Source organism: Macaca fascicularis, chromosome 11 (genome assembly GCF_037993035.2).
Source record: "Macaca fascicularis isolate 582-1 chromosome 11, T2T-MFA8v1.1".
Classification (NCBI taxonomy): domain Eukaryota; kingdom Metazoa; phylum Chordata; class Mammalia; order Primates; family Cercopithecidae; genus Macaca; species Macaca fascicularis.
In genome coordinates, this window is record NC_088385.1 from 133,832,305 (window position 1) to 133,857,275 (window position 24,971).

The window sequence follows — 24,971 nt, forward strand, 5'->3', positions numbered from 1 at the left end:
AGCATGGTATAGTTTTAAGCATTTAGTTTAACATGGACATTACTAAAAATCCACACCTGGCACCATTATTATCTTTGTGGGTAAGACGTGGGTACTTCTGATTGGGGAAATAATAGATTAGATTATTTCTAAAATTTCTCTAGATTGGCAGATTTATAAAGAAATATAAAGTGTTTTCGGTAGTGATATTTTCTCCAGAAACCTCTGGCCCAATGAGTCCCTTCCAAGACTTTTGCTGTGATTTGGGGTATGGGTTTAGTATTTGCACGTTACCCTACTTTGGTCTTGATTGCCGGTCATCTTGGTCTTTGCCTGTCTGTATGATGCTGCGATTCAAGTTGAATAACTACTCTCTTTAACTCATTTTCTATGTAGCATGTATTGAGACAATCCCAGACACACAAAGAGTTACCATCTCCTTTTCTTCCCCTCAGTGATTTGGTACTTTAAATTGCTCATTCTTTACCTCATACACATCAAAATGGCTACCAACAAAAACAACAACAACAAAACCCAAAAATAGAAACAAAACCAAAACACAAAACAGAAAACCACAACTGTTGGCAAGGGTGTGGTGAAATTGGGACCATTGTGCACTTTTGATGAGAATTTCAAATGGTGCAGTTACTATAATGATTCCTAAAAAAAATTAACAGTAGAATTACATATGACCCAGCAATGCCATTTCTGTATATATTTTAACAAATTGAAAGCAGAGTCTCAAAGAGGTATTTGTAAACCCATATTCATAGCAGCATTTTCTTCAATAGCAAAGAAGTGGAAGCAACTGAATCCCCATGAATTAATGGGTAAATGAAATGTGGTTCATCCATACAATGAAATATTATTCAGCCTTAAAAATAGACAGAAATTCTAAAACATACTGCCAAATGACTGAACCTTGAAGACATTGTGGTAAGTGAAAGAAGTTAGAACAAAATTATAAATATTGGCTGGGCATAGTGGCTCACACCTGTAATCCCAGCACTTTGGGAGGCCGAAGCAGGCGGATCACGAGGTCAGAGGTTCGAGACCAGCCTGGCCAACATGGGGAAACCCTGTCTCTACCAAAGATACAAAAAATTAGCAAGGTATGGTGGAGAGCACCTGTAATCGCAGCTACTCAGGAGGCTGAGGCAGGAAACTCACTTGAACCCAGGAAGTGGAGGTTTCAGTGAGCTGAGATTGCACCACTGCACTCCAGCCTGGGAGACAGAGCAACTCTATCTCAAAAAAAAAAGTATAAATATTATACCATTCCACTTATATAAGGTGCCAAGAGTAATCAAATTTGTAGTATCAGAAAGCAGAATGATGGGTGTCAGTGCCTGAGGTAAGGGGATGAGGGGTGGGGAGCTGTTTTTTAATGGGTAGAGCTCTTGTTTTACAATATGAAAACCTTCTGGAGATTGGTTGTACAATAATGTGAATGCATTTAGCACTACTGACCTATACACTTAAAAATGGTTAAGATAGTTACCACAGGCCAAGGAGGGTGGGGAGGAGAGGGGAATGGGGATGGGTTAGTCATGGGGACAAAGTCACAGTTGGACAGGAAGAAAGGGTTTTGTTGCTCAATCACACAGTAGGGTGACTGCAGCAAATAGTACTGTATTATATATTTCAAGATAGCTAGATGAGATTTTGAGTGTTGTCACCACAAAGAAATGATAAATGTTTAAAATAATGGACATGATAATTACCCTGATTTGATTATTATGCTATGTATGCATGTCACAGAACATCACATTGTACACCATAATTATGTACAAGTATGTGTCAATTATAAGTAAAAACATTAGCAAAACAAAAGAAATGTGCACAGAAAAAAAGAGCTTTATGTGATGTGTATTTTACCATAAGTTAAAAAGTAAATAAAATTTTAAAATGTACCTCCTGATCAGCCACAAAAGTCCCTGGAGCATTTTATGCTCTCCAGAATGTCTGAACATCAAAGTCAGAAATGGAGGGGTTAGGGCTGGGGAAGGGAATAAATAACATGAAAATAATGACTCATGAGTACTGAGTTCTCCTTTACCTTAAAATTTCTAACTGTGACTGTAAAATTCATCTGTTGAATGAGTAGAGTGAACACTAAATGGCTCATGAGATCTATATCACATTAATGTATGTTGCATCAATTTTCTATTGTTGCTATAGATAGAAATTTCACAGCTTCAAACAACATAGATACATTATGGACAGTTCTGAAGGTCAGAAATCTGGATCTAGCATAGTTCAGTTGGTTCTTCTGCTTAGAGCCTTGCAAGGCCAAAATCAAGGTATCTGCTGGGTTGCATTCCTGCCTGGAGGCTCTATGGGGGAGTCAGTTTCATTGCTCATTAGATTATGGGAAGAATTAATCTGCTTGCAGCTGTGGGAATGACATCCCTTGCTGGCTGTTGCCTGAGAGCTGTTTTCCACTTCTCGAGATGCCCACATACCTTGGCTTATAGTCACTTTTCTCCATCTTCAAAGCCAGTGAGAGCAAATGGAGCTACTCCCTTCTCCTGCTTCCAATCTCTCCCTTCTCTTCTGTTGTGGCATTTCTTTGACTCTTTCCCCTTCCTCTTCTACCTTTAAGGGCCCATGTAGTTACACTGGACCAATCAGATAATCCAGGGTAATCTCTCTATTTAAGGTCTGTAATGTTAATTCCATCTGCAAAGTATTTTCTGATATGTAACACAACATATTCACAATTTGGGGGCATTTGTGTGTGAACATCTTTGGTGGGGGATCTGGAACACATTCTCCAAAATTGGTCTGTCTCCATACCTGACTCATAGGAGTGCAATGTGTAAACACATACAATCTCACACACTTGAGATCATACTCTATATGAAATTTAGTATCATGCTTTTAAAAAATAGCCATCCTAAACATTTCCATATAATTTTTAAAAACATTTTAATGACTAAACAATATACTGATTGATTATTCTATCCTAATGATGATACATTTTAAATTGTAATCAGTATTTTCCTAACATGATTAATAAGCAAAGACAGCTGTATACAAAAACTTTTGACTCCAACTTTATTTCCTTAAAGTAAAATTCTATCAGCAAAATTATTAAGTCAATAATTTTATAACATGGCAGAAGGTGTTGAATAATTTTTCTAAAATAGCATGCTGATTTTTAAAGGGAATATAACTGTCCATCTCACCTCACCTTCACAGCATTGAGAATTATTAAGTATCTGTCCACCTAATAAGATAAACATATCTCACTATTTTATTAATATGTATTTCATTACTAGCTGTACAGATTATTATTATTATTTTGAGATGAAGTCTTGCTCTGTTGCCCAGGCTGGAGTACAGTGGCACGATCTCGGCTCACTACAACCTCTGCCTCCTGGGTTCAAACCATTCTCCTGCCTCAGCCTCCCGAGTAGCTGGGATTACAGGTGCCTGCCAACACGCCTAGCTAAATTTTGTTTCACCAGGTTGACCAGGTTTGTCTCGATCTCCTGACCTCATGATCTGCCCTCAGCCTGCTGGGATTACTGGAGTGAACCACAGCACCCGGCCTACAGATTATATTTTATATGTTCACTGACCATTTGAGTTTTTGTTTTCTGCTCTTGTGCACTCTCACTACCTTCCTCCTCCTTTTGATTAGTAAGAGAAGAGATGGTTGACTATGAGCATGCTTTCTCATGGTGTCTCCTCTTGGCCTTTGCTCTTCCTTTGGTTGTGTTTTCTGTCTTTATGTGCCATCTTGCTTTGTTACCTCACTGTACAAATACACTCAAGCCCCCCATCCACACCAAAAACGTTCTCTTGATTTTGTCAATGTCATTCCTCTCTTAAGCCCTCTACTCTTGAACTTCGAATGACCAATACATTTACTGAAAAGGGCCCAGGTGCTAGGCACTGTGTTAAGTGATTTACGTGGCTAATCTCACGTAATATCCACTTCAATTCTATGAGACAGGATCTCTTAATTATCCCATTTTGTAGATGAGAAAACTGTTACCCACCACTGTGGGTGAGGGCAGGTGTCAGATGGACTCAATCAAGTATCTCTCTGCTGGGGCCAGTCCCAGTGTAGAGGCCCAGCCTTGTCCTCTAGCTCTCCATAGTGTGCCTGGGCTAATGTCAATTGCCTGGAAGAATGATGTTGGTTCTTTTCTTCATCTGGTTGGTAAACACAAGGACTTTGGGAGTTACCCCAGCCCCCCTGCCTAGGAGCTACTTGCATCTATCTCTACTCAACTCTTTGATGCCAAGAAGGCAGAAGGAACTTAATGGGAGGCCGCTTCTACTTTCAGATCCCCAAGCTTTTGGGAGGACTCATCACCTAACCACCATCAGCTTACAGTACTGCATAGCCCTGCTGGCTTTTCTCATCGACTCTCTCTAATCTGCCCTAGAGCATGTGGAATCCTTATTCCAGGTGAACAGGAGAAACTCTCACCAGTAACATTGCTTTCTTTGCCTGCTGTTTAGATCAGAACCTAAAATCTTAATTTCAAGGGAACCAAAACCTTGTAACTGAAAAACATTTATTTTTCCTCTTGAAAGCACTGGTTTTGTATTAACTTTCAATTCTATTAGGAACCTCAAAACCTGGCCATAGACTAGTTTGTTTCTTACAAGCATTTTTTTTTCCTTCAAGTGTTGTCATTTGGAAAAGAAGCCAGAAATGGCTCAGCCGCTTAGTTGTGCATAAAAGTACAAGGAAATTTGGGGGAAAATACATCATGCCTTGTTTACTATCTCCTATCATCCCGACACAGGCGTGCTTCTGTGGCTGCAAGACCGTAAGCTTCTGGGAAGCAGCCAGTTCCAATCACAATATTCCACACCCCCAAACCCACTGCTCTTAGTCTGTGTGGGGCTTGGTTGATTTCAATGGGCCATTCCCCAGGCAGGAGATGCTGTGGTTCTTAGAAGAATCATCCTATATAGAAAAAACCAGGATCACTCCCAGAGAGAAGACACATAATTAAACAAGCCTCTTCCTTCCCCAGCGTGTGTAATATTCATTTAAATATTTACTTTGAGCAAATACATTTTAATGAATTTTGCATTAAAATTCATTTTGCATTAAAACTCATTAAAGCACATTTAAGAGATCAGAAATGTAAAATCAGTGCTGAGAGCAACTTGTTAATTTCTGAGTCTGACTGACTTGAACCTAGGGGAAAATGGTGCGTGGGAGTGTAGTGTTCCCTTTCCCTAGAACAGACAGCCCTTTACAGTTGTACAAGGCATGTTCGCATCCATTAACCTGGCGAGCAAAGCAGGGGTGCTCATCTCCATTATCAAGGTGGCCAAGTAGACTCTGAGATTTTAACAACTGTTGGGACATTCGGCCAGCAAGTAGCAGAAAGCAGAGATAATGACAGAAGGGATCCAGTCCAGTCTCACTGCCCCAACAAAGTGGGAGACTCACTTAGTACATGGTCAATCTCCCTTTGCCAAACATTTCCTGCTTGGTTTATTTCCTGCCCTTTTCAGCTCTGTTCTGAGCTAGGAAAGGCTGCCCTCTCCCAGGATATCCTTATCTTCTGACTTCCAGTTGGAATTAATCAATGAAGGGCACCAACCAGATCCAGGAAGGCAGGAGGAGAGAGAGAGCAGGGTATTTCTTCCCTGTCCCTTCTGTGGTATGGTGCCAAGTCTCTGACCATCTGCTGCTGCAGGATTGCAGCTTTCAGAGTGCCCCTCCTCCGGGGCTCCAGCCCTGGCATCTGGTGACCCTGATCCTTCCTTTAGCTTTTCAGACCTAGAGGCCATAAGAGCATCCTCCTGTCACCAATCTCTGGAAGGTTTTCCACTGCCAGTGTCTTCCCTTACCCCTGCCCACACCTGTGTAAATAGTCCTTTCATGGAAGCACCCCTGGTTGGACCATCTGGGTAGATGCTGTTTCCTACTGGCCATCTAGACAGGTCTGGCTGCTGACCACCAGGTGGTCACTAGGCAGCAAAGAGCCAGGGAACCTGCCAAGCCATCTCTTCTGCTTAGCTTGGTTCAGAGATCTCCAGGGGGGAGTTAAGAGGCTGGGTGGGGGTGGGGCAGATGGCCAGACCAGTGCAGCCTCTCCTTTCCTGGATTATGCAGCTATTCTGTGCGGTGCCAGGGATGGTCTGCAGGCCTCCTGCTCCCCCAGGACTAACACGAAGTCAGTATCAAAGTGCAAATGTTAAAACTTTCAGATTTAAGAATATTTTTGAATTTTTTTAATTATTAAAATATTTCTCTTTTCCGTTATTTATATTTCTCTTTTCTGTTATTTATACATTATGAGTTCTTCGGATTTAAAATTAAACACTAAAAAGGAAGCATGTCTATTAATTTTATTCCCAGATAGAGATAATATTTGCAGTTGGTGTATGTTTCTTTAGAGTTTCTTGAGAGTACACACATGTGTGTGTGGTGGAGTTGGGGGAAGATATGCTCATATTTTTAACATAAAAATCAAATCATCTTCACATATTTTTCTGTAATTTGCTTTTTACCAGTTATCAGTCTTTATGACTACTTTTTTTTTTTTTTTTGAGACGGAGTCTCACTCTGTCACTCAGGCTGGAGTGCAGTGGCGTGATTTGGACTCAGGGCAACCTCTGCCTCCTGGGTTCAAGTGATTCTCCTACCTCAGCCTCCCAAGTAGCTGGAATACAGGAGTCTGCCACCATACTTGGCTAATTTTTTGTATTTTTTTAGTAGAGACAGGGTTTCACCATGTTGGCCAGGCTGATCTTGAACTCCTGACCTTGTGATCTTCCCACCTCGGCCTCCCAAAGTGCTAGGATTACAGGCATGAGCCTCTGCACCTGGCCTTGGACATCAACTTTTTATACTAGAGTATGTAAAATACCTCTTTGAAAGACTGCATTGAATCCTATTTAAAAGACATCACATAGTTCATTTAACTCATCTTCTGAAAACAGATATTTGTGCAATTCCAGCTTTTTTCTCCATTACCAATGAAGAAAAATACAGTTGTATAATAATGTATATGTATCTATATCTTTTTAGTCTTTTGTGCAAATATTTCTGTGGGATACGTTTCTGGAAGTATAATTTTGGGGTCAAAGAATGTAACATTTTTATTTTTAAGCAATCATACCATTTTGGCCTTCAAATAACTATAATTACTCATAGTCCCATCAACACCCTAGGCAAAGGCCTTCTTTCCCAACTGCTTAACGACACTAAGTAATTTCATCTGTTCCATCTGATAAAAATAAAGTTACATTTTGATCGAATGTGCATTCCTATAATTATTAATGAGGCTGACTATTCATATCCTTGATATTTTATGTAAATTATCTAGGTCATTACTTTTGTATTGATTTGTTTAATCGTATTGTGTTTTTTGGAAATGAATATTAGTTCTTCATTTTATGCTTTGCCACTATATTCTCAGCTTGATTTCTGTTTATGAATTACATTTTGATTTTTGAGTTGTTTTTGCCATATAAAGGTTTTGTATTTTATAGAGTCAGGTCTCCTTTTTTTTTTCTTTTTCCAAGATGGGAGTCTCGCTCTGTTGCCAGGCTGGAGTGCAGTGGTGCCATCTTGGCTCACTGTAACCTCCGCCTCCTGGGTTCAAGTGATTCTCATGTCTCAGCCTCCCGAGTAGCTGGGACTACGGGCACGCACCATCACGCCTAGCTATCTTTTGTATTTTCAGTAGAGATGGGATTTCACCATGTTGGCCAGGATGGTCTCCATCTCCTGACCTCATGATCCACCCGCCTCGGCCTCCCAAAGTGCTGGGATTACAGGCGTGAGCCACCGCGCTCGACCTAGTCAGGTCTTCTGATGTTTTACTTAGTGGCCTCTAGATGATGTGTCCTATTTAAAAAGACCTTGTCAACTTCAAGTTTCTTTGTTTAACTGTTTCATGCATAGTTTAAATTTTTTTGATCTCAGTTTGATTTTGGGGGAACAAAGACAATAATAAGCAGCTTTTTAAAATCCCTCTTCCAAATACATAGTTGTTAGCTGAAGGAAAATTTGCTGGAGGGACTGGACTGCTGGTCCAGTCCCTCAAGAGGGGAAGTCAATGCCCCCCATGCCTACCCTACCCTACCTGACCCCATGGTCCCCACTTGCCTCTCTGACATCAGCCCCAGGACTGACCCCGCCCACTGGGCTCCCAGCTGTTCCTCTCCAAACTTGCCCACTTTCTTTTCCTAGAAAGCTCTTCCCCAAGACAGGACACTGATCACTCCGTAACTTCTGGCATCCACTCAAAGCTCATTTCTTAGTGAGGCTTTCACTGAGCTGCCTATTTAAAGGGAGATTCCCCTTCCCCCACTGGAGACCCTATTCCCCTCCCTGCCTCCTATGTCCTCTCTAGCACTTGCTGCTTGCTGATGTGCCGTGGACTTCATTATTTATCTCATTCACTGTCTGTCTCCGCCAGCCTCTTTGGCCATGGGTGGGATGATCCCTTTCTTTTTCCCAGAGGCTAGAATCAGGATTCAGAGTCAGTCAGCTGGCCTCTGCTCTTACAGTAACTGAAAGATGTATAGTCAGGGAGAACCTGTGTCTCTTCTGCCTCCACTCCGTGTCCAGTGAGGCAGCAAAGGCCAAGCCCAGAGTCAACTGCGTGCCTGCCTGGTGTCTTTCTCAAACAGTCCCCCAGAGTGGAATTGACTCACAAATAATCAAACTCCATTAACAGCCCAATTTCTAATTTCAAGCCCCCTTGACATGGCTTCCGTGACTGAACCTAAGAGATCTTTTTGACCAGTACAGGAATTCTCATGAAAAATGCTAGTCAATCCTCCCAATTAACATGTCTGGAAGGCCAGTGTAATCCTTGTCTGTTCATAAACTAAGTACAACTGGCTCCTTTCACTTTCAGCATAGACAGCTCTTCTGCAGGACTCTGTTTCCAAACGTTCCCCTTCAGTTGGAAAAATCGGAGGGAAGCCATTAATGAGACTCACCCTCACCTGGGTGATTACATCATTTCTCAGGGAGGACCATCAGAATTTCTCCAAAACTATCAATTCCAATGTGCAACTTCACAAACCAGAAGAACACAAGAGAGCCCCAAGAATCTCAGAACATGGAGGCAGGGCAGGGCAGAGCAGTGAGACCAAGCGCAGGCACAGGGCATCTTCTTACCCAGCCCCATGGGTGGGAGGTGGCTGAGGTCTCCAGGGCAGGCACAGGGCATCTTCTTACCCAGCCATACGGGTGAGGAGGTGGCTTAGGTCTTTAGGGTGGGCACAGGGCATCTTCTTACCCAACTCCATGAGTGGGGAGGTGGCTGAAGTCTCTAGGATCTTCCCACTTCATGACGCGGGATCACTGCTTATGTTACTGTGGCCAGGAAAACTACTGAGGGATGTGGTCTTCATGGGGGAGTTTCCTTTGTTATCCTCTGCTCTAGAACATGGCCTTTGGGGCTGCAGAGTGCAACTGAACCGTACTGATAGAAATCCTTGACAATGTCACTGTCTTAACGGAAATTCTGTTTACTTTGCAAACCATGCAATGACGAAGTTAATGAAGGAAGTCATTTGAAGGGTTTGATTCAATTCCCTGATTAGCTCAGACGTGAGCATCATTGAACAAATGAACACCATGCCAAACAAAAGATCACACCAACTATTTTTTTCTTCTTTTGGCTTCAGAAGTACGCATATCCAGCCACTGCTCTTTAAATAAAAGCATCGGGGAAATTATCAAAATTATTTGATGAATCAGTCACCCTATAACTTATACCGCTTGGTGAACAGCTTTGGAATACCCTTTACAAATAATAAATACTAGAGTGTAAATTTCGAATTCCTTGTTTATATATTCATTTATATGTTCATTTATGTTACTATATTGACTTTTTAAATATTGCAAACTAAGCAGTGACAAGAGCAATGGTCTAAACCAAGATTTAGACCAAAGGCTCCCAATTTCTGTTGTATCAGAATTACCTGGAGAATGTATTAAGGCAGACTACTGTGCCCCTGGCCCCGAGTTTCCGATATAGTAGAACTGAGGCGGGAACCGATAATTTACATTTCTAACAGTTTCCTTCCCCGTTGATGCTGATGCTGATGGGTCTGGGGGCTACACTTTGAGAATTATACTCTTAGAATCGTCAGGATGTAACTGAGTCACCTGAGGGGAGGTAAGGCTTACATAAAATTGGTGAGTTTTAACCTACTAAGCATGAGGGAAGACAGAAGTTTGGGGAGAGAAGGGCATTAGGGGTCCTTTCCCTGAGAGTCTGTCCCCCGGAATCCTTGGGATTATTATTCCAGCCCCCGGCTTGATTCCTCCTGTTTCAGATGATGCAGTCAGCAGCGTGTTCCAAGGTCTCTTGTACACACAGCACCAGCGGCATCTTTACAAATATGCAGGTGATCATTTGGGGACGTTTCAGGTAGTTGAGAATGTCCATACATAAACTAAACAGCATTTCTATATGCTGTGCTTTTTGGGTTTCTCTATTTTTTAAAGCTCCTTTACCTATCCTGCACTCATCACTATGATGAAACAGACTTAAAAGAAAGGTTTAGATGATGGGAACAGTCCTAGAGCAAAGAGAAGTCTGGGTTTGGCTTCTTCATCCCCAAACACATACACACACACACACACGTACACACTCATAAACACACACCACTCACCCATGCACACACACTCGCAAACACATGCACACACACACACGTACACACTCATAAACACACACCACTCACCCATGCACACACACTCGCAAACACATACACACACACACGTACACACTCATAAACACGCACCACTCACCCATGCACACACACTCGCAAACACATGCACACACACACACATACACACTCATAAACACACACCACTCACCCATGCACACACACTCGCAAACACATACACACACACACACGTACACACTCATAAACATGCACCACTCACGCATGCACACACACTCGCAAACACATGCACACACACATGCATGCACACACACTCTCATGCACATGCATACACATGCACACACATGCACACACATGCACACACTGACACACACATGCACACACACAAGCACAGGCTGACTCCACAAATGGAAATGAACAGCCTTTGCCAGGAATGCTGAGTAGGCAAAAACCAACAGATTTTTGCAGCCAGGTCTATTTTTGTCTTTTTTAGAGACTTTTCTTTTTCTTTCTCCTGGATGTGTGGAATGTGAAGCTGCTAAATTACTCTCAATTGGAAATTGGGCTGTTAATGGAGTTTGATTATTTGTGAATCAATTCCACTCTGCCTTCCTTTGGGTGTCTCCATTAGAAGAGCAGAAGAAATTCCAATATCCAAAGGGAAGGAGAGAAGGTTAAGGACAGCAGCAATGCCCATGAATGACAGGTAAGAATGATCTTCCATCTCCACCGTCAACTCTGGTCCCTTCAGGACTGTTCTCCATCTGGCCATCATCTCCTGGCTCCAAGCCACCCTCTACCCTCACCTGCATACAGCCAGGACTGTGAAGGACAAATTTGTCCACTGCTAACTCCAGGTTCTGCCAATAGCGGGGACTGGAGGGAGACCGGAAAACGGAGGCAAAGGAGCTCGCACCTTCCTGTGTTGCTTTCTGTTCTGCCAGCAAGACCCTGGCGGTGGCTGTTCATCCTACGAGCAGCTGTTGGTTCCAGTTTGCCTCTTTTTCTTTTTTTGTTCTTACAGCTTTATTAAGGTACCATTGATATGAAAAAATACATGTATATTATATGTCCATTTTTATTATTGTGGACACACACAGGCACCCGTAATAGCATGAACACAATCAAGGTAATAAACATATCCATCACCTCTAAAGGTTCCTGTGTCCCTTTGCTCTGCTCTTTACTGTTTTATAAAAATACTTACCATGAGGTCTACCCTCTTAACAAGTTTTTATCTGCACAACAATGAGTTGCTAACTATGGGTACTACTTTGTACAGCAGATTTCTACAATTCATTATTCATAATAACTAAGAGAGGGGAAACCGAGGTGTTCTTTTGTTTATTTTTGTCTTTGTTCATTTTTCTTCTCACATGATCAGAACCAGCCTCAACTCTCCTCCTCAGAGATACCAGCAGCAGACAGCCAGGATTCCCCCTTCCCACGAGGAGTCTGGGTTTCAAGTCTGTGTGACTCTTCCTCCACATTTCCAGATTCTGATAAACCCATCCTCCTCCTTTTGTTTTTCCCTGTGCCTAGGTGTATTAGTCAGTTTGTGCACTGCAATAAACACCTGAGACTGGGTAATCTATAAAGAAAAGAGACTTAACAGGCTCATGTTCTGCGGACTGTATAGGAAGCATAGCGGTTTCTGTTTCTGGTGAGGCCTCAGGAAACTTCCAATCACGGTGGAAGGTAAAGGGATAGCCAGACATCTCAAGGCCAGAACAGGAGGAAGGGTGGCAGGGAGGTGCTGCACAGTTTTTGTTTGTTTGTCTTTTAATTTTTATTTATTTATTTGATTTTATAAATTATAATTTAAGTTCTAGGGTACATGTGTACAACGTGCAAGTTTGTTACATAGGTATACATGCACCATGTTGGTTTACTGCACCCATCAACGCATCATTTACATTAGGTATTTCTCCTAAAGCTATCCCTCCCCCAGCCCCCCACCTCCTGACAGGCACAAGGGTGTGATGTTCCCTGCCCTGTGCCAATGTGTTCTTGTTCAACTCCCACCTATGAGTGAGAACATGCAGTGTTTGGTTTTCTGTTCTTGTGATAGTTTGCTGAGAATGATGGTTTCTAACTTCATCCATGTCCTTGCAAAGGACATGAACTCATCCTTTTTTATGGCTGCATAGGATTCCGTGGTGTGTATTGCCACATTTTCTTCATCCAGTCTATCATTGATGGACATTTGTTTTTTTTCCCAAGACTTTGCTATTGTAAATAGTGCCACAATAAACATATGCATGCATGTTTCTTTATAGTAGCATGATTTATAATCCTTTGGGTATATACCCAGTAATGGGATCGCTGGGTCAAATAGTATTTCTAGTTCTAGATCCTTGAGAAATTATCATACTGCCTTCCACAATGGTTTAACTAATTTACACTCCCACCAACAGTGTAAAGCGTTCCTATTTCTCCACATCCTCTCCAGCATCTGTTGCTTCCTGACTTTTTAATGATCACCATTGTAACTGGTATGAGATAGCATCTCATTGTAGTTTTGATTTGCATTTCTCTGATGACCAGTGATTATGAGCATTTTTTCATGTTTGTTGGCTGCATAAATGTCTTCTTTTGAGAAGTGTCTGTTCATATCCTTTGCCCACTTTTTGAAGGGGTTGTTTTTACTTGTAAATTTGTTTAAGTTCTTTGCAGATTCTGCATATTAGCCCTTTGTCAGATGGGTAGATTGCAAAGATTTTCTCCCATTCTGTAGGTTGCCTGTTCACCTTGATGATAGTTTCTTTTGCTGTGCAGAAGCTCTTTAGTTTAATTAGATCCCATTTGTCTGTTTTGGCTTTTGTTGCCATTGCTTTTGGTGTTTTCATCATGAAGTCTTTGCTGATGCCTATGACCTGCATGGTATTACCTAGGTATTCTTCTAGGGTTTTTATGGTTTTATGTCTTACATTTAAGTCTTTAATCCATCTTGAATTAATTTTTGTATAAGATGTAAGGAAGGCATCCAGTTTCAGCTTTCTACATATGGTTAGCCAGTTTTCCCAGCACAATTTATTAAATAGGGAATCCTTTCCCCATTTCTTGTTTTTGTCAGGTTTGTCAAAGATCAGATGGTTGTAGCTGTGTGGTGTTATTTCTGAGGTCTCTGTGCTGTTCCATTGGTCTATTTCTCTGTTTTGGTACCAGTACCATGCTGTTTTGGTTACTGTAGCCTTGTACTATAGTTTGAAGTCAGGTAGCATGATGCCTCCAGCTTTTTTTTTTTTTTTTTTTTCCTCCTTAGGATTGTCTTCACTATATGGGTTCTGTTTTGGTTCTATATGAAATTTAAAGTAGTTTTTTCCAATTCTGTGAAGAAAGTCATTGCTGGCTCAATGGGGATGCCTTTGCATCTATAAATTACTTTGGGCAGTATGGCCATTTTCATGATATTGATTCTTCCTATCCATGATCATGGAATGTTCTTCCATTTGTTTGTGTCCTCTTTTATTTCACTGAGCAGTGGTTTGTAGTTCTCCTTGAAGAGGTCCTTCACATCTCTTGTAAGCTGGATTCCTAGGTATTTTATTCTCTTTGTAGCAATTGTGAATGGGAGTTCACTCATGATTTGGCTCTCTGTTTGTCTGTTATTGGTATATAGAAATGCTTGTGATTTTCACACATTGATTTTGTGTACTGAGACTTTGCTGAAGTTGCTTATCAGCTTAAGGAGATTTTGGGCTGAGACAATGGGGTTTTCTAAATATACAGTCTGTCATCTGCAAACACGGACAATTTGACTTCCTCTTTTCCTAATTGAATACACTTTATTTCTTTTTCTTGTCTGATTGCCCTGGCCAGAACGTCCAACACTATGTTGAATAGGAGTGGTGAGAGATGGTATTCTTGCCTTGCACCAGTTTTCAAAGGGAATGCTTCCAGATTTTGCCCATTCAGTATGATATTGCCTTGGTTCGTCATAAATAGGTCTTATTATTTTGAGATACGTTCTATCAATAGCTAGTTTATTGAGAGTTTTTAGCATGAAGGGCTGTTGAATTTTGTCAGAGGCCTTTTCTGCATCTCTTGAGATAATCATGTGGTTTTTGTCATTGGTTCTGTTTATGTGATGGATTATGCTTATTGATTTGTGTATGTTGAACCAGCCTTGCATCCCAGGGATGAAGCCAACTTGATCATGGTGGATAAGCTTTTTGATGTGCTGCTGGATTCGGTTTGCCAGTATTTTATTGAGGATTTTCACATCGATGTTCATCAGGGATACTGGTCTAAAATTCTCTTTTTTTGTTGTGTCCCTGCCAGGCTTTGGCATCAGGATGATGTTGGCCTCATAAAATGAGTTAGGGAGGATTCCCTCTTTTTCTATTGGTTAGAATAGTTTCAAAAGGAATGATACCAGCTCCTCTTTGTACCTCTAATAGAATTTGGCTGTGAATCTGTCTGGTCCTGAACGTTTTTGGTTGGTAGCCTATTAATCATTGCCTAAATTTCCGAGCCTGTTATTGGTCTATTCAGAGATTCAACTTCTTCCTGGTTTAGTGTCAGCAGGATGTATGTGTCCAGGAATTTATCTTTTTCTTCTATATTTTCTAGTTTATTTGTGTAGAGGTGTTTGTAGTATTCTCTGATGGTAGTTTGTATTTCTGTGGGATCAGTGGTGACATCACCTTTATCATTTTTTATTGCATCTATTTGATTCTTCTCTCTATTCTTCTTTATTAGTCTTGCTAGTGGTCTATCACTTTTGTTGATCTTTTCAAAAAGCCAGCTCTTGCATTCATTGATTTTTTTAAGGGTTTTTTTGTGTCTCTATCTCCTTCAGTTCTGCTCTGATCTTAGTTATTTCTTGCCTTCTGTTAGCTTTTGAATTTGTTTGCTCTTGCTTCTCTAGTTCTTTTAGTTGTGATGGTAGGGTGGCAATTTTACATCTTTCCTGCTTTCTCTTGTGGGCATTTAGTGCTATAAATTTCCCTTGTGGTTCTCTAAGGACTTGCTTTATGAATCTGGGTGCCCCTGTATTGGGTGCATATATATTTAGGATAGTTAGCTCTTCTTGTTGAATTGATCCCTTTACCATTATGTAATGGTCTCGTCTCCTTTGATCTTTGTTGGTTTAAAGTCTGTTTTATCAGAAACTAGGATTGCAACCCCTGCTTTTTTTTGCTTTCCATTTGCTTGATAGATCTTTGTGCATCCTTTTATTTTGAGCCTATGTATGTCTCTGCACATGAGATGGGTCTCCTGAATACAGCACACTGATGGGTGTTGACTCTTTATCCAACTCTCCAGTCTGTGTCTTTTAATTGGGGCATTTAGCCCATTTAAGGTTAATATTGTTTTGTGTGAATTTGATCCTGTCATTATGATGTTAGCTGGTTGCTTTGTTCATTAATTGATGCAGTTCCTTCATAGCATCGATGGTCTTTACAATTTGGCATGTGTGTGCAGTGACTGGAACTGGTTCCATGTTTAGTGCTTCCTTCAGGAGCTCTTGTAAGGCTGGCCTGGTGGTGACAAAATCTCTCAGCATTTGATTGTCTATAAAGGATTTTATTTCTCCTTCACTTATGAAGCTTAGTTTGGCTGGATATGAAATTCTGGGTTGAAAATTATTTTCTTTAAGCAAGTTGAATATTGGCCCCCACTCTCTTCTGTCTTATAGGTTTTCTGCCAAGAGATCCACTTTTAGTCTAATGGGCTTCTCTTTGTGGGTAACCTGAAACCTTTGTCTCTGGCTGACCTTAACATTTTTTCCTTCATTTCAACCTTGGTGAATGTGACAATTATGTGTCTTGGGGTTGCTCTTCTCAAGAAGTATCTTTGTGATGTTCTCTGTATTTTCTGAATTTGAATGTTGGCCTGACTTGCTAGGTTGGGAAGTTCTCCTGGATAATATCCTGAAGAGTGTTTTCCGACTTGATTCCATTCTCCCCATCACTTTCAGGTACACCAATCAAATGTAGCTTTGGTCTTTCACATAGTCCCATATTTCTTGGAGGGTTTGTTCATTTCTTTTTGCTCTTTTTTCTCTAATCTTGTCTTCTTGTTTATTTCATTAATTTGATTTTCAGTCACTGATATTCTTTGTTCCAGTTGATCTAATCAGGTATTGAAGCTTGTGCATGCATCACGAAGTTGTCATGTCATGGTTTTCAGCTCCACCACTTTATTTAAGGTCTTCTCTACACTGTTTATTCTAGTTAGCCATTCGTCTAACCTTTTTTCAAGGTTTGTAGTTTCCTTGTGATGGGTTGGAACATACTCATTTAGCTTGGAGAATTTTGTTATTACCAACCTTCTGAAGCCTACTTCAGTCAACTCGTCAAAGTCATTTTCCATCCAGCTTCGTTCTGTTACTGGCAAGGAGCTGCAATCATTTAGAAGAGAAGAGGTGCTCTAGTTTTTAGAATTTTCAGTTTTCTGCTCTGGTTTCTCCCTATCTTTGTGGTTTTATCTACCTTTGGTCATTGATGTTGGTGACCTACGGATGAGGTTTTAGTGTGGCTGTCCTTTTTGTTGATGTTGATGCTATTCCTTTCTGTTTGTTAGTTTTCCTTCTAACAGTCAGGTCCCTGAGCTGCAAGTCTGTTGGAGTTTGCTGGAGGTCCATTCCAGACCCTGTTTTCCTGGGTATCATCAGTGGAGGCTGCAGAACAGCAAATATTGCAGAACAGCAAATATTGCTGCCTAATCATCCCTCTGGAAGCCTCGTCCCAGAAGGGCACCTGCCTGTATGAGGTGTCTGTTGGCCCCTGCTGGGAGGTGTCTCCCAGTTAGGCTACATGGGTGTGAGGGACGCACTTGAGGAGGCAGTCTGTCTCTTCTCAGAGCTCAAATGCCATACTGGGAGAACCGTTGCTCTCTTCAGAGCTATGAGACAGGGATGTTTAGTCTGCAGAAGTTTCTGCTGCCTTTTGTTCAGCTATGGCCTGCCCGCAGTCGTGGAGTCTATAGAGGCAGTAGGCCTTGTTGAGCTGCAGTGAGCTTTGCCCAGTTCAAGCTTCCCAGCCATTTTTTTACCTACTCAAGCCTCAGCAGTGGTGAACACCCCTCCCCTTGCCAGGCTGCAGCCTCGTAGGTGATCTCAGACTGTTGCGCTAGCAGTTATCAAGGCTCCATGGGCATGGGACCCACTGAACCAGGCATGGGAGAGAATCTCCTGGTTTGCTGGTTGCTAAGACCATGGGAAAAGCATGGTATTTGGGCAAAAGTGTACCAATTTTCCAGGTACAGTCTGTCATGGCTTCCCTTGGCTAGGAAAGAGAAATCCCCCAACCCCTTGCGCTTCCCAGGTGAGGTGACGCCCCACCCTACTTTGCTTCACCCTCCATGGGCTGGTCCTACACATTTTTAAACAACCAGATCTAATGAGAACTCACTCATTATACCAAGGGGGGAAGGTGTTACATGATTCATGAGAACACCACCCCCATAATCTTATCATCTCCTATCAGACCCCACTTCCAACACTGGGTATTACAATTAGACATAAGATTTGGGTAGGGACACAGATCCAAATCATATCACTAGGGAACTGCTTCTGTCATTTACTAGAACTGTTATCTAAGTCTCCCTTCTGCCCATTCAGTCCATCAGTATCTATTTAACCAACTCTATGTATTAACCTATTTCTGCTAAAGTAACCACTCTAACTTCCTTTTTACTGATTGGATCCAAACTGATACACTCCCTTTAGCAGCCATCCACTCCCTACTCTGGAAGAGTCTCATCCCACTTTGAAAAAGGCTCTTCTCACTATGCTGAGCCATAACCTTGCTCCTCTGTGTAAGCAGACCCTGTGGAACTGACCTAATTATGGTACCTCTTTTTCCCCTATCAAATCAGATCTTTTCTTCCCCACAGACCCTTTTTCTCATAGGGCTTGGCTTGAAGTGACCTGATTGCATGAATCAAAGCTAAAGACACTGTGGGATATGCAAATCTGTTCTCAAGGTATAGGGCCTTCTGGCTGCTTCATGGTGCACATTTGCTCTTTATCAGCAGTCCCTGAGCCCTCCCCTTTCCCCAGTAATAACAGCTTAGTTTGCTGTAGGCAGTCCTCTTCCACTCTCAGATTATGAATTTGGGAAGCCTCTTCTGTCTTATTACATAGAAGGGTATTGACTCAGGCCAGATCAACTGGATTGTTCAGTTTCTCCGGTCCCAGTGGTTGGTTCATAGATGTCCATTTCAGAGTTAATCAGAGCTGACGAGTAATGATGGGTCCCTGTCTGGGAGTGTTGGAAGATGCACCTGTTCTTTTTAAGGGAACTGGAGTCAGGTAGAATGAAAAGTTGGAGATAATACAGCCATTGTGCCTTCAAAAAGGGAGATTCTGTCTAAGAATTAAACCAGCAGGGGGAAACAATGCAAATAGAAGAAAAGAAAGTAACCAGATGCTGGTGACATTAAAGAAATCCCTGGTTGTATTAGTCTGTTCTCGTGGTGTTAATAATACATACCTGAGACTGGATAATTTATAAAGGAAAGAAGTTTGACTCACAGTTCCTTATGGCTGGGGAGGCCTCACAATCACGGTGGAAGGCGAATGAGGAGCAAAGTCACATCTCACATGGTGGCAGGCAAGAGAGAACATGAGTAGGGGAACTCCCATTTATAAAACCATCAGATCTCTTGAGACTTATTCACTATCATGGGAAAAATGCACCCCCATGATTCAACTACTTCCCACTGAGTCCCTCCCACAACACTTGGGGATTATGGGAGCTGCAGTTCAAGATTAGATTTGGGTGGGGACACAGCCAAACCATATCACTGGTTCAAGCCATACCTGAAGGAGTCTCCTTCCTGGATATTTCAGTTATGATAAATATGAATAAACTTCATATTGTTGCCAATTTGAGATGGAATTTCTATCACCTTCAGTTGAAAAAGTTCTTTCCGGTCTTCCCACTCCCCTAAAAGAGATTTTGTATTTCCAAATGAATGAGCAGAGTTTGTTGTTTCTACTGTGGTGGGTTGGCAGCCTGGTCTCCCAGTCCTTTCGACATTTCCTAGTCATAGGCTCACCCACTACATTTCTTGAGTCTGTACTTGATAGCAGCAGACTCCTCCAGGCCATCAGTTGTACCGAGATTGATTTAACACAGCTGAATGCATAACACAGGTGTTGGTTACTTTTGCCAAGGAAATGTGGGCCTTTCTCTTTGTTCTGCAGCCATAGAGGGCCCTTCTTATTGATATCTGTGAAAAGAAAAGTAAATGATTAATGAACTGGACTAAACAATAATATAATAATAATAGCTAATATATGTTGAACCTTTATGAATATTAACTAGGTTAAAATTTTAAGTATTTTATATGCATTAACCCATTTATATATCTCAAAGTAATTCGTGCATCAGATACTAATATCATGGTCATTACACCAGTGAAGACACTGAAACACAGCAAGGATGGGCAACGTGCCCAAGTCACACCACTAAGCAACTGGCAGTCTCACCAGGAAGTCTGAACTGAGACCCTCTGTGTGCTAAGCAGATAATGTCCCCTTCCCCAAAGATGTCCTAGTTTCTCTAATCTTTGACAGTGTCACCTTATGTGGCAAAACAGATTTGGAGGTGTGATCAAGTGGACCTTAAAGTGGGAGAGATTATCCTAAATTGTTGGGTAGGCTCAATAATAACAAGGGTTTTTCAAGGTGGATAATGGATGCCAAGGAGGGTCAGAGAAGCACACATCGAAGTGAGTCAATGTGGGAAGGACTCACCACCATTGCTGGGTTTACAGATAAAAGGCAGCAATGAGCCAAGAATCATGGGCACCTTCTAGAAGCTAGAAAGAGCAAGAAAACCAATTTTTCTCGACAGCCTCCAGAAAAGAATGCAGCCTTGTCCATATCTTGGTTTAAGGCAGAAAAACTCAGATGTATGACCCGTAGAACAGTAAGACTATAAAGTTTTGCTGTTTTAAGCTAAGCATGTTACAGCAGCACTAGAAAATGAAGACATCTTATCATTGTTTTTTAAAAACAACTTTGTTGAGGTATATTTGACCGTTTGAAATTCATCCACTTCAGGTGCACAGTTCCATGACTTTTAGTCACTTTACTAAGTCTTGAAAGCATTACTATAAGTCAGCTTTAAAATATTCCTATATGTGACTAGGCATGGTGGCTCATGCCTGTAATCCCAGCACTTTGGGAGGCCGAGGTGGATGGAACACCTGAGGTCAGGAGTTCAAGACCAGCCTGGCCAACATGGTGAAACCCCATCTCTAATAAATTAAACACAAAAATTAGCTGGGCTTGGTTGTGGGTGCCTATAATCCCAGCTACTCAGGAGGCTGAGCCAGGAGAATCACTTGAACCTGGGAGGTGGAGGCTGCAGTGAGCCGATATCACGCCACTGCACTCCAGCCTGGGCAACAAAGTGAGACTCCATTTCAAAAAATATATATTCCCATAAGATCCCATTTACAATATATCCCTGGTCCCATCTCCAGCTCCAGGCAACTACTAATCTACTTTACCATCTCTATAAATATGCCTTGTCTGAACATTTTACATAAATGGAAACATACAATACGTGTTCCCTTGTGTCTGGCTTATTTCACTTAACATGGTAATCGTAAGTCCACCCATGACATTGCGTGTGTCAGTAGTCCATTCATTCTTATTGCTGAATACTATTTCACTTATGAATATATTGTATCTTATCTACATACCAACTGATGGAAATTTCAGTTGTTTCTACTTTTTCCTATTATGAATAATTCTATTATGAACAATTCGTGCATAAGTTTTCACATGGACATGTGTTTTCATCTTACCTCTTTTTCCAAAAGTAAAATTGCTGGGTCATATGGTAGTTTTACATTTAACTCTGTGAAGAACAGTTTTGCAAAGTGGTGGTGCCATTTTACATTTCAGTCAATATTACAGTACTACTTGTATTCATCTTTCTCATTTACCGTTGTCATTCTAGTGGGTGTGAAATGGTATTCCTTGTGGTTTTAACCTACATTTTCCTAATGACTAATGATGGTGAACATCTTTCCACAGGCTTATTAACCACTAACATACCTTCCTTGGTGAAATATCTATTCATATCATTTGCCTACTTTGGTTTGAGTTGTATTTTTATTGTTGAATTTTTAAGAGTTCATTGTGAATTCTAGAGAAACGTCCTTCATCCGATTTGTATTTTACAAATGTTTTCTCTCTGTCTGTTGTTTTTTTCATTTTCTTCACATTTTCTGAAGTGCAAGCATTTTGCATTTTGATAAGGTCCACTTTGCCTTTTTTAAAAAGAAATTATGGAACATTCATTTTGTTACACAAAACTCTATCATCTTCACCATTATTAGACTGCATGCCTCTCAAAGTAGCTCATTGTTTGATGTATTTAGCAGCTTTGTTCAATGTTAGGTTAACTAGATCTAACATACTAACTAACATTCCATGTTAGCTAACTATATCTTAGAGTTCTTCAGGAGCTAAAGCACTTGAAATAGAATGTTGTTACTCCAGTGCTCTAGTGAATTCTGCCATGTCCCTGCAATGCCTAGAGACCACAGTTCAGGATATACGGGGAAAAGAAAGTTTTCACGTTGTTTTCCTCAGTTTTGCCCAGGAATGTTCAGTACCTAATGTCAAAATACATAGTCCACAACACAACAATATGAATGGACTTAATACCACTGGTCTGAATACTTACAAACGGCTAAGATGACAAATCTTATGTGTACTTTGTACTAATAACATGTTTTATTTAAAGAAATTAATTAAAGCTCACTTGGAAAAATTACAGGAAATATGTTGTATGAAGATGCTAAGATATTTATAACAAAGACCTATAAGGAAAAAAAGAATGGCCTGTGTTTTACCAGACCTGGTCATATATACATAGTGACAAGGGAAAAATCATGACCGTATATATTGAGTTTCAAAAGCACACTCGGTGTGTAAGGATAAACATACTTTATCTCTATTTACCTGATTTGAATCCAACAGGTCATAGTTCTGTCTCAGAGAAGGTCTCACAAAAACTAGACTGATTTAGCACATTACCTCCAAGCTTGGTATAAGGGCCATAATATGTCATAGTGTTACTGGTGACAGGTATCCTGAGTTACACTGAGTTACCAGTGGCGAATCCCTATGCGTCTGCAGCAACTTTAATTCTTGCCTCTTGAGAAGAAAGAATTTTACTAGGGGGCATGAGACAGAAGGAGAGACCGAGGCAAGTTTCAGAGCAGGAGTGAACGTTTATTAAAAATTTATTAGAACAGTAAGGAAAGGAAGGAAAGGCAAGGGAAGGAAAGTACAACTTGGGAGAGGGCCAAGGGGGCGACTAGAGAAACCAAGTACACAGCTTGACTTCTTGACTTGCGGCTTTTTTTTTTTTTTTTTTTTTGACATGGAGTCTCGCTCTGTTGCCAGGCTGGAGTGCAGTGGCATTATCTCAGCTCACTGCAACCTCCGCCTCCTAGGTTCAAGTGATTCTCCTGCCCCAGCCTCCCGAGTAGCCAGGACTACAGGCGCGTGCCACCATGCACAGCTAATTTTAGTATTTTTAGTAGAGACGGGATTTCACCATGTTGGCCAGAATGGTCTCGATCTCTTGACCTTGTGATCCGCCCGCCTTGGCCTCAAAAGTGCTGGGATTACAGGCGTGAGCCACCGCACCCGGCCTGACTTGGGATTTTCTACGTTGGCATACTTCCGGGATCTTATTGGAAAGCTGCTGATCAGTTTCAGGTGTTTTCTGTCTATTAGGATATTGCCTTTTCCTGGTGCAGGCTGTGGCTAATCATTACTTTTGAAAAGGGCTAGCAACAGCCTGACCATCACCTGGTGGTCACCCAACACTCCTGGCGTGTGTATGGTCAGGGGAGCCCTCTACTGCCCTGCTCACGCCCGACCAGCCACCTCCTGTAACTATAGGAGGCAGCTGCTCCAAGGTGTGTATTTTAGAACACTCGTCGTTGGTTATGAAAGCTGTTCTCCTTTCATGCTGCATATGTCTGCAACGTGTAAGAAGACCAAGGCTGCCGCTGTATTTCTCAAACAGGAGAATGCTATGCTGTCTGCAGTCTTTGTATTTGTAGATCACATAGTAGGGAATTGCAGGCAGTTTTGGGTCAAACCCAGAGCTGTGGGTGACTGTCGGCTTTTCCACATTCCAGCTGAGAGATATGAGCTGAATGATTAATATCTCTGTACCCTGGTTTCTTTGTCTGAAAAATAAGGATTACGAATACCAATTATATGGTGGTTCTTGGGAAGATTAAATAAAATTGTATGTGTAAAGCCCTTAGCACAATTCCCAGCACCTAATCAATGTTTTTGGAAAATTATTAATATTTTTATTGCTGTTTTCATAAGTATAATTATCATTATATTAATAGCTAGAGGCTAAGATTGGAAATGTAGACAAAGGTTGCGGGCAGGCGGTGTCCCTATTTCAAAGCGTTAGAATAAGTGTTGCATCCTCACCTCCCACCTGGTAACAGATCTCAGTAGAGCAGATACAGTTGAGTACCCCTATCCAAAATGCTTGGGACTAGAAGTATTTCAGTCCCAAGCATTTTTTCAATTTTGGAATATTTGTATTATATTTATCATATTTGGAAACTGATTTTTTCAGTTTTGGAATACTTGTATTATACTTATCATTGAACATCCCTAATCTGAAAATCTGAAATCCAGAACCCTTCAGTGAACATTTCCTTTGAGCATCAGTGCTGAAAAAGTTCCAGATTTTGGAGAATGTGGGATTTCGGATTTTTGGATCAGGGATATTCAACCTGCACTGGCTGCATCTGTTGACCCGGATGACAAGTGAGGAAGAAAGAGCTCCCTGGGCCGGGCACGGTGGCTCACGCCTGGAATTCCAGCACTCTGGGAGGCCAAGGAGGGCGGATCACGAGGTCAGGAGATAGAGGCCATCCTGGCTAACACAGTAAAACCCCGTCTCTACTAAAAATGCAAAAAATTAGCCAGGTGTGGTGGCGGGCGCTGGTAGTCTCAGCTGCTCCGGAGGCAGGAGAATGGTGTAAACCCGGGAAGCGGAGCTTGCAGTGAGCTGAGATTGCGCCACTGCACTCCAGCCTGGGCGACAGAGCAAGACTCCCTCTCAAAAAAAAAAAAAAAAAAAAAAAGGAAAGAAAGAAAGAGAGGGAGGGAAGGAGGGAAGGAGGGAGGGAGGGAAGGAGGGGGGAGAAAGGGAGGGAGGGGGGAGAAAGGGAGGAAGGGAGGAAGGGAGGGAGGAAGGGAGGGAGGGAGGGAGGAAGGGAGGAAGGAAGGAAGGAAGGAAGGAAGGAAGGAAGGAAGGAAGGAAGGAAGGAAGGAAGGAAGGAAGGAAGGAAGGAAGGAAGGAAGGAAGCTCCTGAAGGAAGAAAGGAAGGAA